General features: G+C 35.7%; 1 protein-coding gene across 3 annotated transcripts in view; it reads right to left on the bottom strand.

The window, feature by feature from the left end:
* The window catches only part of LOC127861008 (hemoglobin-3-like), a 370,059-nt gene that overhangs the window by 107,114 nt on the left and 250,763 nt on the right, over nt 1-12,182 (bottom strand). The window lies entirely within an intron of this gene.

Genomic DNA, 12,182 nt, shown 5'->3' with positions numbered 1-12,182 from the left:
TTTTTAAGTACAGGAAGATATACAAACGTTGTTGTAGGAAAAAATGTAATTTCTTCAAGAAAACTGTAATAAGCAAATTAGATTCTTTGGATGAAAATGACCCAAACGAGTACTGGAGTTTGGTAAAAGATCTTAAGGAAGATGGTCAGGCAGATGACCCCTCTAGTAAAATATCATCAGAAATGTCATTTCTCCAAATTATTTAGTATTAAACCTAGGGCTGTAACGATACATTCGAATATTCGAATTGCTCGAATACGGCTGTGGACCAATCGTATTCGTCATTCGGTACCTCCCGAACCGAATATTTGACGAATACAAACAACGCGGTTTCGAGTTTGAAAGTTTAATCATCTTATCTTACCTTACAAATGAAAGTTCATACAGTAAACCTCTATATTTAAATGTTCTTCTCCTTTTTCCGGCGTTTTTCATCATGTTTACCCCACCCACGATGTTACACAGTGACATTATCAACAAAAATGGCGGGCACCGGTTTAATATTTACGACATTGAATTGAAAAATCTTTCGATGGTTGTTTAATGTTTATTTATGTAAATACGAATGATTTGCTCAAACATACACACAAAGGATTAGCAGATGGAATTTATTTTTTGTTTATCTTTGCTACAATGATTGTGCAACTTATCAACAAACATGGAGCCTAGCAAATGGAATCATAGGTGACATTGAAATATCATCTACATCACCTATCTGGCATATGCTCATTAAAAAATATTGAATGGGTACCATACTGTCACTAATGTGTTAACTGTTGACTCTTAATTGTTCTACTCAAGGATTTGATTGGTACTAGTCATGTTTTCTCAAAAGTTTCAAAACTGTGTTCAAAGTTTAAGCAGTTCTAGTCAGTGTTTTGTTATTTCAAAGTGTTATATTTCATATTTTCAGTATGTAATGATACTCAATTAATCAAATTGACAAATATTCATAGTTTCATACTATATAATGTCATGTAAAGTTGTCAGTATTACTTTTGTTCATTGAAATTCATATTCGCGAATAAATATTCGTATTCACCACCCTGAATTCGTGATACGTATCGTATTCGTCACCTAGTGTATTCGTTACAGCCCTAATATTTTAAACCTGAGTTCAAGGAAATTTACCTTAAATTTGAAAACCTTTTACTATCTAAAGAGAAAAATAAAACATTTTCAGAACAAGACTTCTCGATCACTGAAAAAGAATTGTTAAAAGCAATCGTGTCCTTAAAAATATGAAATCTTCAGGACTTGATTCCATATCTAATGAAATGCTGAAAGCAGGACAAAATGTTCTAAATCCTTGTTTATTAAAACTGTTTAATAATATACTTAGTAGTGGGGTGTACCCATCTTCTTGGAAAGTTGGCTATATTAAACCATTGTTTAAAGGTGATGATACTAAAGACCCAAATAATTATAGGGGCATATCTGTAATGTCCTGCATGTCAAAGCTGTTTAATAGTATTATGAATAATAGACTCCAAATATTTGTTGATGATGGAGTTATAAATGATGCCCAAATTGGATTTCAACCTCGGTCAAGAACATCAGACCATATGTTTGTTGTGCGTACTTTATTAGACAAATATTTTAGTAAAGGAGACAAGTTGTATGCACGTTTTATTGATTTTGCGAAAGCATTTGACACTGTTATGCATTCTATTTTGCTTTGTAAACTATGTTCAATTAGAATAAGTGGTCCATTTTACCACGTTATAAAAAATATGTACACTGATAATTTAGTTCATATTAAGATAGATAAGAAGTTAACAACTGTACTAAACCAAAAGATCGGTGTTCGACAAGGTTACAATCTTAGTGCTAATTTGTTTAAAATCTTCATAAATGATCTACCTTCTATGTTTGATATCTCTGATGATCCAGTTACTCTTGGTAATATGAATTTTAGTTGTTTATAAGATGCTGATAATTTGTTGTTGTTATCCACTAATTCTAATGGACTACAGCGGTGTATAAAAAAGCTAGAACACTTTTGTGATAATAATGGTCTTGTTGTTAATTTGAAAAAGACAAATATAATAACGTTTTGTAAAAGTGGTAGAATATCTAAGGAAAGGTACTTTTATAAAGAATTTGAAAATCAGCATGTTACTTCCTATAAATATCTTGGAATTATCCTCCACCTCGGGAACATTTAGTTATTGCCAAATTGATCTTTACAATAGGGCTAGAAAGGCAAATTTTAAACTGAGTAAAATATTTGGGCAATTACATCAACGGGTTGAAACAGTTTTGCATTTTTTTGATCACACTATCAAACCTATACTTTTATATGGAAGTAAAATATGAGGAACAGTGAATAGCAATAGTCCAATAGTCAAGAAGGACAGCTATAATCTTTTGAAATCTTTTGATAATATGTATTGTAGAATCATCTTTGAAATATGTTTTAAGTGTTCATAAAGCCACGACTTTTATATTTCTTGGTTTACAAAACCGCCGACCCTAATTTTTGGAAAATGGGAAAAAAAATAAAATCGGAAAATCGTCTTTTTTTATATATTTTATTCCCGACCGCACTGAAAAACGAGCGAAACGAGAAAAAAAAACGATCCGGTTTGAGTACGGTTGCGAATAAAATCAAGTAAGTACAATCAACGATTGGTTCACATATATTACAGAGATCGGGATATTTTTCAATGTGACACAGTATGTACCAGTCCTTTTATGGGCACTTCTCAAAATTTATTTAATTACAGACAATAGGATAATCAGCGTCAGTAAAATGTCGACCGCATTAAAATTTATTTCCGAGTCTGTGACGCAACTATATTGTTTAACATGTTTATTATATTAAACAAACCCGATATTATAGTAGATAAAAAAGTATTACCTTGCAATTTGATAATAAGTATAAATAATCCAATAAAACACTGCCATTATTTACGATATATGTGTTTAGGAATTTTGTAAACACGTCCGCCATAGTTTAAAGGAACTGTACAGAAAGTTTGGAAATCGGAACAAATCGGTATATCTCGGAAAATCATTGATAAATGTATTTGTCGTTTTAATGCTTAGGGCCGAGTAATTTCGGCAAATCGGAACTCAACTTGCGTAAAATACTAGCTCAATTAACCGTTAAACTCCGCCTCCGTTCTCTGCAAAAGATTCGAAGGCGGAGCTATGCACGTGCTATTATTAAATTGGAGGATTGCAATTGAGAAACAAACGCACGATTGGTTCGGCATGTTGATTGCTAGACAAAGGAAGCCAATTTTGTCGGCGCGAAATTTGTCGCTTTATTGCTTCAGACAGCAAGCGGCTTTCCTTTGATGACGTCAAACTGTCAATTCACACATACTGCACATTTTCGGAAGACTTTAACTGGCTCCTTGTTTACAATTCCAGTAAAAACACTTGCTAACATTAAACTTTGGATTAAATTATCAAAATAAAGCAAAAGCCAAGTTGACAAATATGATTGTATTAATTCGCGTCAGTTCAAATAAGACGTTTTGTGTTGTAAATCAACGAGTTTTCATGACAACAACAACTTTAACAAACATTACCGCGACGACGCGGGGATCGATCTACCTCGATTTTTTTTCATGGACGATGTCATAAGTCGAATAAGAGCAAACACATACTTTGTGTATGAGTAGTTTATCTTATATAAGATTTATGCAACGGGCATCGCATTGCGTAATGGTGCGCATCGAATTACGGAAATGAAGCGCAGTTTTTCGTTTTAATGGGAGAAGAACGCATGTCATTTAATGGAGTGTTTAAAATTGCCTGATGTTACAAAAGTTGCTTTTAGGTGACTCATTTCATTTGAAGATATAGATGTGTTTCATTGCATAATTTGATTTTTCGTCTCTGTGTTAAGGTTATAAAAGATATGATGTCTTTGTTCTGATGTTATTAGTATTAACTTATTTTTCCAATGATGTTTTTTTTTTCGACCGCCCGATGGACCATTTTCAAAATAATTTTTTTAAACCAATAAAAAAAAAGTCGTGGCCTAAGCGAACGTCTAATGAGGCTGTATATGGTGAACTGGGACGTTATCCTTTATATGTTGATATTATATGTAATACTATTAAATATTATCAGAGAATGTATTCTGGTAAAGTAAGTGCCATTTTGTCAGCTGCCTTTAGTGAAGGAAATATACTTTTTAATAGTGATAAGAACAGCTGGGTCACAAGTGTTAATCATATTTTCAAAAGTCTTAATTTATCTTCTACTAGTTTGCATAAAAAAAGTGCATTCGCTTGTAAAGAGAAAGTTAGTGTCCCTGTATAAATCAACTTGGCGATCAAGAATTACTAGCACGAGTGGTAAAATAAGAACTTATTCCCTGTTCAAAACCAGATGTTGTAAAGAGCCATATTTCTATACATTAAAAAATAGAGATATCAGAGTTTTGTTTTCAAAGATTAGAGTTAGCTGTCATAAATTAAGAATTGAAACTGACAGTTATCAGAAAATCCCAGCTGAACAGCGTTTCTGTACTTTATGTAACTTTAATTTGGTATGGGATGAAATTCACTTTGCAATGTTTTGTCAATGTTTTCATGATGATAGAGAAAATTTATTTGAAAATGTACAAAAGATAAATAATAATTTTATTAAACTTTCAAATGAACAGAAATTTGTCTGCTTTATGAGCTCAGAACAACATGATATTATCTCACTTAATGCCAACTTCTTGTATAATGCCTACCATAAAAGAACTAATTTGGTAACTTGTAAAAACCTGTGTAACTTTAGATAAATGTTGCATAATATTATATACTATTTATGAATAATGAATATGCAAAATTTTAAATAATAGTTTAGAGTTGGCTCTTAGTATTACTTGTGAGTTCATATATATTTTATACTGAGTACATTTAACATCCGTGTACTATTTGTAAAAAACATGTAGTTAACTAATCAGTAAAGACACTTCCTTTTTTGTTTTCTGTTAGAAATCTTTTGTTTTGCATTATCAAACTTATTTAATTGTGTATCATCTAATACGCATTAAGCTTTATTTCTTTAATATCCTTATTTCTAGTATATTGTGTTAATGATGCAATATATTATGATGTTTTGTGATTCATATGTCATTATTAATGTGACCCGTAATTGGTTTAATAAACAATTATTATTCTTTTCTTTTTTATCCAAGAAATACACTCAGTTTCATGTAACTTGAATTTTACCGGACCCATTTGATGCAAGCATTTGATCAAAACCTCTTGTCACAAGAATGTCACAGCACTCCATTCATGTTACAGGCATTCCAACAATACTTACGATGACAGCAATTTCATACTCTCTTCCTATAACAAGAATTGTTGTACCTATCATGTAACAAGCATTTCTTCAAGCCCACCTATAATAAGCATGACAGGAACCCAATTAGTTCCAAGCATTTCAACCATCCCTCCTGTAACAAGTATTTTACCGACACCGCAAGTTACATTGATCCTACCCGTTACAAGCATTTTACCGAAACCGCTTGTTACAATCATCCTACCCGTTAAAAGCATTTTCCCGACACCGCATGTTACAATCATCCTACCCGTTACAAGCATTTCACCGACACCGCATGTTACAATCATCCTACCCGTTTCAAGCATTTCACCGACACCGCATGTTACAGTTATCCTACCCGTTAAAAGCATTCAACCGATACCGCTTGTTACAGTGATCCTACCCGTTACAAGGGTTTCACCGACACTGCATGTTAAGTCATCCTACCCGTTAAAAGCATTTCACCGACACCACATGTTACAATCATCCCACCCGTTACAAGCATTTCACCGACACCGCATGTTACAATCATCCCACCCGTTACAAGCATTTCACCGACACCGCATGTTACAACCATCCCACCCGTAACAAGCATTTCACCGACACCGCATGTTACAATCATCCCGCCCGTTACAAGCATTTCAACGACACCGCTTATAACAATCATCACACCCGTTACAAGAATTTCAGAGACATCGCTTGTTACAATCATTCAACCCGTTCCAAGCATTTCGCCGACACCGCTTGTTACAATCATCCTACCCGTTCCAAGCATTTCACCGACACCGCATGTTACAATCATCCTACCCGTTACAAGCATTTCACCGACAGCGCTTGATAAAGTCATCCCACCCGTTACAAGCATTTCACCGACATCGCTTTTAACAATCATTCAACCCGTTACAAGCATTTCGCCGACACCGTTTGTTACAATCATCCTACCCGTTTCAAGCGTTTCACCGACACCGCATGTTACAATCATCCTACCCGTTACAAGCATTTCTCCGACACCGCTTGTTACAGTCTTCCCACCCGTTACAAGCATTTCACTTCACCGACACCGCATATTACAGTCATCCTACCCGTTACAAGCATTTCACCGATACCGCATGTTACAATCATCCAACCCGTAACAAGCATTTCACCGACACTGTTTGTTACAAGCATCCCGCCCGTAACAAGCATATCAACGACACCGCTTGTTACAATCATGACATCCGTTACAAGAATTTCATTGACATCACTTGTTACAATCATTCAACCCGTTACAAGCATTTCACCGACACCGCATGTTACAATCATCCCACCCGTTACAAGCATTCCACCGACACCCCATGTTACTATCATCCCACCCGTTACTAGCATTTCACTGACACCGCTTGTTGCAAGAATCCAACTCGTTACAAGCATTTTACCGACACCGCTTGTTACAATCATCCCACCCGTTACAGGAATTACTCCGACGCCTCCTGTTGCAAGCATTTGCAACTCTCCTCCTTCAACAAAATATTTACAGACCCTTATATACATTTGTAACAAGCATTAGCAACATCCCTCCCGCAATTATAATATTACAGACCCTTTTATTTCAAGCATTTTAACGACTCCCCCTTAAAATTTGCCATTCCATCTATTGCAAGAACTTACCGAACGCATCTGTTAAAAGCATTATACGAACAACTTCTTATGCATGAATATGATGTTGAGTTTTCTCACGTTTAATTATTTAAACTAGCTTCATTCAAAATTTCTCCACTGCATAACTTTGCATTTATTTTCAGATAATTTAGTTTTTGCGCATATTCAAGGTATTGGCTCAGCTTGACTTAACGCTTCTTATGTAATTCAGATGCTTTTCTCAGGATAAACATAATTAACTGTAGGTCGTGTTCTTATCTTTGAAGTTTACTTACACCGTAAGGCCTATGACATCATCAATCGCGGTGAATTATGGAGGAAAATGATGATTTTGGGCATCGACGGAAAACTCTTAACCCTTATTCGATCCATGTACAAAGAAGTCAAATTACAAGTTAAACACATCGGTAACCTGTCAGACATATTCAGTTGTAACGTCATTACTAGTATAATGTTCTTTGAAAAAATTAAAAGTCAAGTATAACTGTTTAATTTGAGTTGCAATGCTATGATGTTAAATTTTATTTACACTTATATTTATCGTGAATATTTGTGTGGGCTAAGTATGAGGTTGAGCGCTCTAAAATAGATTTAAACCCCCAGTGCTTAGCATTGAACTTTCCAATGCGGTAACCCCAGCTTTATTCTATTGTGTGCGTATGTTGTTTTGTATTGTGCCGTACTGTTTTGGCAATTTATTACTTGCCATAAATACCACGAACGTATAAATGATAGAAGTGCAATACTGCTGGCGCAACTGGAGTCTCTCTTCTATTTATTGGACTATTTCAGGGGGAGATAACCTCGCCCTTATTGTTTTAATCTTTATTAATGACATCGAATTAAGTCTGCAAAATGGAATAAACGCCGGCATGACATTAGATCAAATATCGATATTTCTATTATTATTCATTGACGGCGCGGTTGTATTTTCTGTAACACCAGAGGGTCTTCAAGAACCATTATACAATATAGAAACCTACTGCGATAAGTTGAATTTAACAGTTTACATTGAAAAAAAAACAAGGTCATGGTATTCCGAAAAGGTGGTTAAATTCGTAAAACGTTAAAATGAACTAATAAATGTCAAGAGCTAGAAATTGTTTACAATTCTAATTACCTTGGAATTGTTGTGTCAATCGGTGGATTGTTTATGTCCGCAAGGAAATATTATATGGACACTAGTTAAAAGCTTTGCATTCTTGTTCAACCTGTCACGTAATCGCTTATTGTTCGTGGCGAACACACAGTCACAAACAAAGTTCATTTCTCTTCATTTAATAGTGTGTAACTATCGTTCGATTTCACGTCATGCGCGTATTGCCATAATGACGTGATTCGCGTCAACTACATTTTGCTACATAGCGAATAGGGCAAGTCCGTCCCTTTCTATTAATGTCAACAACAACGCCGATGTGAATTCCAATCCAATTTAATATCTAATATAATTCAATTTTTTAAATATATATGTACAGTCTGACAACTACATGATTGGATCTTTCTCGATCTGTTCACCTCAAAATCTAAGCAAAGAGTCCTGTATTCTGACAAAACATCTACATTTTGTTTACAAGTTAATTTGCATAAAACTCAATTATAACTTTGATTGGTCATTAGTGTCCGTTTCTTCACGTGCCTATTGTTGATTGGTTGAATTGCTAAATGTACTGAATCAATGACACCCCGGGAACGGAGAAACCAAACTATTCAAGTATTTACACACTTATCGAATAATTCCTCTAGACATCTTATTTGATTATTTGTGGTGACATAAAGTTTTAATGTACTCTTATAGTTGAATAAGATTGCGTTTCCCGGTGCAATACTTTGTCTGACTGATGCAACTTTGTATGACTGATGCAAATAAGGTATTACTGTCTGAAGTCCTCTGTCAACACCGTTGACCATTCCATCAATTGAAAGCCTTGTTAAACACACAGTCTCTAGATTCTCCTATCTAAATATACTATCTTTGATCTTTCAATTTGTTGACTTAGTCTACTCTGCAATGAATGCAAGGATATGTCATGTTTCTAATTGCTAGAAATAAACTTTCAAATATTTTGAACACTTATTATTATGATATAAGATGTATCATTAATTATAACAGTTATTTTATTTATAAATATTGATGTAAATAAACTTCTAACATTTTCTTACATTATTCAAACATATTATTTAAATATCTCCTGATAATTTTTGACATACAGTTATGATAATTAAATTTACCTTTAAATTCCTATCATATTATTAATTATCATATATTTTTTAACATTATATACTGTTATGTTACAAACCTATCAAAAGATATGAACGTACCTATACATATCATGTTTAATTTATTTGAAGCTTATGTACCAACGATTTTAAACTATAACTGCGAAGTTTGGGGATCCATCAAAGCGGAAAATATTGAGCGCGTTCAACGTAGATTTTGTATTAGAATATTGAACGTAAAAATGTGAACAAATTCCTTATCGCTTTTTGCCGAAAATTGTCGTTTTCCATCGGTATCGACAGATATGTCAGAATGATTAAATATTGTTTTCAATTACATACTGTGAAACAGGGAAATTGTTTTCTTAATCAAGTTGCACTTTTACAGATACAAGAAATTAAACGTAAAATAATGCAAACAATTGGTCATCGAAAATATGGGACAATCTTAACCAAACTGGTTCTAATGATGTATGGCTATTTCGCAAATCGGTAAACAATGATCAATGTATCCCTTTATTCAAAACAGAATAGGAGATCAGTATATCAATTAATTATATGTCAGTGTGACGTCATGTAACCCAATCTGCATATCATCTAATGCAAATGTCTCACATAATGACACATGAAAACATTGTCCGTCTCACATAATGACACATGAAAACGGTGTCCGTCTCTCGCACTGATACATAAAAACGGTGTCCGTCTCTCATACTGACACATGAAAACGGTCTCCGTCTCTCATCCTGACACATGAAAACTGTGTCTGTCCCTCATACTGACAAACGGTTTCCGTTATATATACTGACAAATGTAAACGGTGTCCGTCTCATATACTGACAAATGAAAACGAATTCAATCTCAAATACTGACATATTAAAAAGGTGTCCGTCTCACATACTGACGCATGAAAACGGTGTCCGTCTCACATACTGACACATGAAAACGGTGCCCGTCTCTCATACTGACACATGAAAACGGTGCCCGTCTTACATACTGACACATAAAAACGGTGCCCGTCTGACATACTGACACATGAAAACGGTGCCCGTCTCACATACTGACGCATGAAAACGGTGTCCGTCTCACATACTGACACATGAAAACGGTGCCCGTCTCACATACTGACACATGACAACGGTGTCCGTCTCACATACTGACACATGAAAACGGTGCCCGTCTCACATACTGACGCATGAAAACGGTGGTCGTCTCACATACTGACACATGAAAACGGTGGTCGTCTCACATACTGACACATGAAAACGGTGTCCGTCTCTCATACTGACACATGAAAATGGTGCCCGTCTCACATACTGACATATTAAAACGGTGTTCCTCTCACACACTGACACATGGGAACGGTGTCCTTCTCACATAATCACACATGAAAACGTGTCCGTCTCATATACTGACAAATGAAAACGGTGTTCATCTCACATACTGACACATGAAAAAGACGTCAGTCTTCTTATCTTACATATGAAACCGGTGTCCGTCTCAAATACTAACATATGAAAACGGTGTCCGTTTCACATACTGACGTATGAAAACGGTGTCGATCTCACATTCTGACATATGAAAACGTTGTCCGACTCACATACTGAACCATGAAAACGGTGTCCGTCTCACATACTGACATGAAAACGGTGTCAGTCTTATATACAGACATATAAAAACGGTGTCCGTCTCACATACTGATGTCTGAAAACGGTGTCCGTCTCACATTCTGTCACATGAAAACGATGTAAGTCATAAAAGCAGATAAATGAACACGCTGTCAGTCCGACAAACTGGTAGATGAACACGATGTCAGTCCGACAAACTGGTAGATGAACACGATGTCAGTCCGACAAACTGGTAGATGAACACGATGTCAGTCCGAAAAAAACTGGTATGTGAACACGATTTAAGTCCGAAAAACTGGTATTTGAACACAATATCAGTCCGAAAAACTGGTAGATGAAAACGCTGTCAGTCCCACAAACTGGTAGATGACCACGAGGTCAGTCCGACAAGCTGGTATATGAACACGCTGTCAGTAATACAAACTGGTATATTAACACGCTGTCAGTCCCACAAACTGGTAGATGAACACGCTGTCAGTCCGACAAACTGGTATATGAAAGCGATGTCAGTCAGAAAAAAACCTATATGAACACGATGTCAGTCCGAAAAAATGGTATATGAACACGCTGTCAGTCCCACAAACTGGTAGATGAACACGCTGTCAGTCCCATAAACTGGTAGATGAACACGCTGTCAGTCCGACAAACTGGTAGATGACCACCATGTTAGTCTAACAAACTGGTATATGAACACGATGTCAATCCGAAAAACTGGTATATGTAACGATGTTGATCTACCAGATTGGTAGGTCAACAGGACACCGATCTCCAGGTTTGGTATATGTAAAAGGTGTTGGTCTCACACGCTGATATATGAAGACGGTATCAATGCAGCAGACTTTTATTATAACAGAAAATTCGGAGGGAACATGAATCGTTCGGGGTAAAATTCCAAGACAAAGGGGAAGCTTTGTCTAGGTTAAGCGGACGACATTCGGCGGGTCTCAAAGAAGTAGGTCTGACCCTGCATAAGATCAAGCATTGTTATGTATTTAATCTACTCGAGTAATAGACTCGATCAGACGCGTACACCTATTAATTAGATCAATAACAGTGCGAGTGTCACAGACAATGAAAGTCGCTGATTTTTTCGGACATCGAGGCTTAATTTATGAAATATTATTGGAAAAAAAGTCAATTTTGATTGCTAATTATAAAGGTGCATGGCGGCTTTTGCTGTTAAAAAGGGCGCTTCAAAACGGCGGCTGCGTCGTAGTGCTGCGCAAAAGTCCATGATAAAACACCAGCCCTAATTGAATGAGAGAGAAATAAGTAGAATGGCCGTTTCATGACCAATACCCACAGAAGCTGATCCTCAGATTTGTAGTTCATCGCTCTTAGTACAAACTGCGCTAGCCCGACCCTAACGCAATAATGTGGACTTGGTGATAATGGCAACAAATTCAACGTATTTGAAGG

Source organism: Dreissena polymorpha, chromosome 1 (assembly GCF_020536995.1).
Source record: "Dreissena polymorpha isolate Duluth1 chromosome 1, UMN_Dpol_1.0, whole genome shotgun sequence".
NCBI lineage: Eukaryota > Metazoa > Mollusca > Bivalvia > Myida > Dreissenidae > Dreissena > Dreissena polymorpha.
Note: the sequence above shows the minus strand (reverse complement) of the source record. Positions and strands in the feature narration are given on the sequence as shown.